The sequence below is a fragment of the Miscanthus floridulus genome, chromosome 7 (genome assembly GCF_019320115.1).
Source record: "Miscanthus floridulus cultivar M001 chromosome 7, ASM1932011v1, whole genome shotgun sequence".
NCBI lineage: Eukaryota > Viridiplantae > Streptophyta > Magnoliopsida > Poales > Poaceae > Miscanthus > Miscanthus floridulus.
Genome location: NC_089586.1, coordinates 21,013,520 through 21,018,225, shown reverse-complemented (window position 1 = coordinate 21,018,225; position 4,706 = coordinate 21,013,520).

Here is a 4,706-nt window from a genome sequence, read left to right as displayed (position 1 = left end):
TGTACTCGACATGGTAGTTGCTGGCCGTGCTGAACTGTACTAGGAGGGTGATCTCTCCAAGTGGTTTGGATGCCCTACCAGGTACCACACCCCAAAAGGAGGAGTTGGAGGGTGTGAGGTCTCCTATCCTAAGGCACAGCTCCTTTAGGGCTCCAGCAAAGAGGAGGTTTAGAGCGCTCCCGCTGTTGACGAGCACCTTTCTAAAAAGCACTTTTTGGATAGTTGCGTCAAGGACGAGGGGGAAATGCCCTATGTAAGGGATATTCGCCCACTGGTCATCCCTACTAAAGGTGATGGGGACCTCAGACCAGGGCCGATAGCTGGGGTTGGCGACGGCGTCTTCCGCATTAACGGCGAGCACCCGACGGGCGGTGAGCTTCCGATCTCTTCTGCTCTCGGTGGTGGTGAGGCCCCCAAAGATGGTGGTGACCACTTTATCGTGATCCTGGAAGGCGTTGTTGTTGCCCCTAGGTGGTCGACGGCCTCTGGCACCATCGTTGTTGTCGTCGTCCGACTTTTTAGCTTGGAACTCCTTAGCCAGGCTGAGGCAGTCCTTCATCTTGTGCTTGCTGTTCTTGTGGAGAGGGCACGGGCCTTTGAGGATCTTCTTATATTGCTCATCGTAGTTGCGCTTGGCGTGACGTTCATCAACGGCGGTGACGATGTGGTCTGATCGGCGGCGGTGATATTGACCAGATTTACACCCTTCTGGCCGATCACGGCCACTGTCCCGATGGTGACTGCGGTCGTCATAGCGGCGGTCGTTGTGGCGTCAGTCGTCGGGTCGCTCGTCGCTACGGTGAGTTGGGCGATGAGTGCCTGCATCCTCGTTGAAGCGTACTTCAGCCTCTTCGGTGCCGGCATACTGATTGGCGGTTGTAATCATCTCGCCAATCCCCTTAGGCGGCTTGCGATTGAACTAGAGCAGAGGTCATGGTGATGGAGTCCTCGGATGAAGGTAGTGATGACCTCTGCTTCCATGATGTTGGGAATAGAATTCCTCATCCTAGAAAAGCGTTTGATGTAGCTACGAAGGAGCTCAGATGGCTTCTGGTAGATGCGGTTTAGATCGTGCTTAGTGCTCAGCTGAGTACACGTAGCCTTGTAGTTGTCGGTGAAGACCTTCAGCTCTTCCTAGGATTCGATGGAGTTTGGGGCGAGGCTTGTGAACCAGTTCATCGTAGTTGGCGTGAGCATGATGGGAAGATAGATCGCCATGACGCTAGTATCTGCCCCGACAGCACGCACAACAGTGGCATAAGCTTGTAGCCACTGTGTGGGGTTTATCCGTCCCTCGTAGGGCTCGACCCCGGTGATTTTGAAACCACAGGGCCACTGGAGTGTTCGGAGTGCCCTTGTGAATGCTCGGGGCCCTTCGAGATCATCGCCATCATGATCTGTGGCATTGTCGACATTGAGTGGCTGGAGGGCTGAGTTTGGATTATCGAACTCTTGCTCATACTCTTGACGGTGGCATACTTCTTCTTCATGGTGAGAGAAACAATGCTCATCGATATGTCGTTGCGTGTCTCGGAGATTGTTGAGGTGCGCTCAGACATCCTGGTCGACTTCCTGGTCATGTTGGCGAGGGTGGTCGACGCGGTTGCCCCTAGCTCCCCCCTAGAGGGGTTGGGCATCATCACGATGCTGGTCGGCAAAGCGGCTCCTGCTAGGGCGGTGATTAGATCTGGGGGCGATGGATCCGTGAATCGAACTCGTCGAGTAAGAAGGTCTCTGATCCTAGTAGATCTCATTGACCTGGTAGTGTGGCACTTTAAGCATGGCGGCGACCTTGGCGACCTCTGGTGTTTGCGGGAGCCAAGCAAGCTCATTGGCGGCCATAGTCAAGTCGGCGCTTGGGGTCTTGTAGACATCGTGGCCGTCAACACGGACAAATTCGTCAACGAGGTTGCGTTGGACTGGGCGTGGCCTTCCTTGAGAGTCGAGTTGGTCGTTGCGAGCAGCCTCGGCTAGCACAAGGGCAGCCTCATTTGCTCGGCGCTGCGCACAGTTGACATTCCTGTTGACGCGAGAGGCGTGTTCCTCCTCAGTTTCCCCATCCCATGGGGGCTGTCGATGCTGACATTGAAAATTCCACCTCCATGGAAGGGCAGGAAAGGAGGTTGTACGGCAGTGCTTTCGGTGACGGTCTCCATAGAGCCCTAGGGCTCAGAGTCTAGATTTTCCTCTAGGATGGTTTGGAGGGAAGCTTCGGGGTGTCAGTCGGTGAGAGCTGGTCGGCGATCTAGTCACCAAGGGGATGGATATCTCCCACCTGGTCGACGAATTTGCTCCTTAGGGCATCTTGATAGGCGGTGGCGGCGCCGGTGAGCCCAAAGGGTAGGGTCATAACCCCTAGAGTTTCCCGATCAACCTCCGATAGATCTGGATGGGAGGGTGGTCGACGCTGAACCGAAGTGGTCAGAGCCAATTCTGCGATGGAGAGGCAATCGACGATCTTTTGGCTAACCTAATCGATAGATGCGATTAGATCATCGTTGCCAATCTATCTCCTCGAGTAACGGGGAAGTAGGCGGCGAGTTGTTGATGAAGACGACCTTAGAGGCAGTTCCGAGATCGGATCTGCAGTCGTAGGTGTTGGGGTGATCACCGCAGAATTGATCTGCACCGGTTCGATGAGCTCTCCGACTCCGTCAGCATTGATGATCCAAGAGATCGATCCGACCGTGAAGATCTGGCCGGGCTACGGGAGGGACGAAGAGCCTGTAAAACATACCATCTTGTTTGACATGAAAACAGTACGCACACCCCTACCTGGCACGCCAACTGTCGATAGAATATCGTCGGCAGTCCTCCGAGGGGTATCCCACGATGGTAGATTGATCGGCAGAGATGCGTGTAATCGAGAACAAGAAGCAACAAAGACACACAAGTTAGATAGGTTCGGGTCGTCAGCATGACGTAATACCCTACTCCTGTGTTCTGTTGGATTGTATTGACTATCGTATGATATTGTGTGTGTTTGGAGGGGGTCCCTGTCCGCCTTATATAGTCTGGGGAGGCAGGGTTACAAGTCGGTTAGATCTAGGAGATAACCGAAAAGTAATAACAGATTACAGGAATTATGGGATCATATGTATCCTAACAGATCTCGTATTATCTTTAGGATATCTTTTTAGTGTCTTACGGGACGCGTCGAGCAGCACCGTGCCCCGCAAGACTTCGCCTTGTGGGCTGGGCCGCCATGGGGGCGCAGCCCATGTGGTCTGCCGTGGGTATCTAGGGTCGTACCCCCCACATTCTCAGACATGCATACGCATGTGCGGCAGTGACTTGCACGGGTGCATCAACTCTTCGCCCTCCTCCTCCGCGCGCACGCGCGTTCACCGACAAGCGCACCAGCGGCTAGCCCACTTTCTCCACAGCAATACGGGTGCAGAAGGTTGGTTGGAGGAGGGGTGGTCAGATTGGCAACCACTCGGTGGCTCTCTCCGTGGCTTTGTCATGTGTGGTGGTGGCGTGGTGGTTGTGATGTCGTCGATGATGGATCATGCAGGCCTTTGACATGATGTGGTTGGGTGCTAGGAGAAAGACTTTGACTTGTTGTTGGGCCGACGATGATGGCACCCCTAGGTGTCGTATTCCTCCTCGGAGGCGTATGTCAATGCCCCTCCTCCTCACGCTCTAGGGCATGCTGATGACGCCCCGCAGGGTCGCCGTGGCCGCCTATTGTCCTTGTCACATTGCCGGTCCGCGTTGGAGCTCTTTGTTGTGCTTGTGTGCCTCATATTCATTTTCTCATTGGTTATCCTACCGTAGTGCTTGTTTGGGCTTGCTTTGCCACCATCGTTCGGCTATTATGGTGGATGCTTTGTCGCTATCATTGTGCGCCTCTTTTCTGACAGATACTTACCCACCATCAATCTCTTATTTGGTGAATGCATTATCGCCGATGTCGCATCAATTTCTTCACCGGCGATTTCTTTGTTGTGGAGATTGTGTTGGCTTCATGGCGGGTGCTTTGCTATCGAGGTCGCTTTGGTCTCTTCTTTGGCAGATGATTTATTGTCGTTGTTGCAGGAAGCTCGTCTCGTTTTCTATGGGTGGATGTTTTGCCACCGTTCTTAGGACTTCTCTTTGCTGCTGCTCTAGTTTATACTAGGTCGATTATCACTGCCTCAGTGGTTTGTAATCTGCGCCACGAGGGTTCTTATAGTTGCATCACATAATTCTCCTCCTCTAAATGAAACACATGCTACGTCACGTTTATAAAAAAATCAAAAACATACTCTTAATATTTTCCTATATATATAATAAACTTAGTTAAAATTTAAAAAGTTTGGCTCAATCCAAGCCCAGAATAACTTCTTTTGGCGGGATATTCAACCATTGAGGGACGGAGATTTGCTCCATCAGTAGTACGAGCATGAAGCACAGTTCCTTGACTAGTCTCGCAGATGGCGATCCGACTCGACTGCTGCACGCAGCCAGAGTCGTACATATACACGGATCTTGAACCGTAAGCAAATTCATGGCATTTTGTTTTTGTCCAGTCACTACTAGCAGGCAGAGTAGCAGCTAGCTAGCAGTGTTTCTTCGTGTTTGACGCTGGCTTTCAATTCCTTTGCCCTATGCATGCATCACGTACGTACACGTGCACGTACTGTAGTCAACTTTGCCAGGATGCTCGACGACTCAAAGCTCAGGCAATATTGTTGCCAAAAAAAACTCAGGCAATATCATGC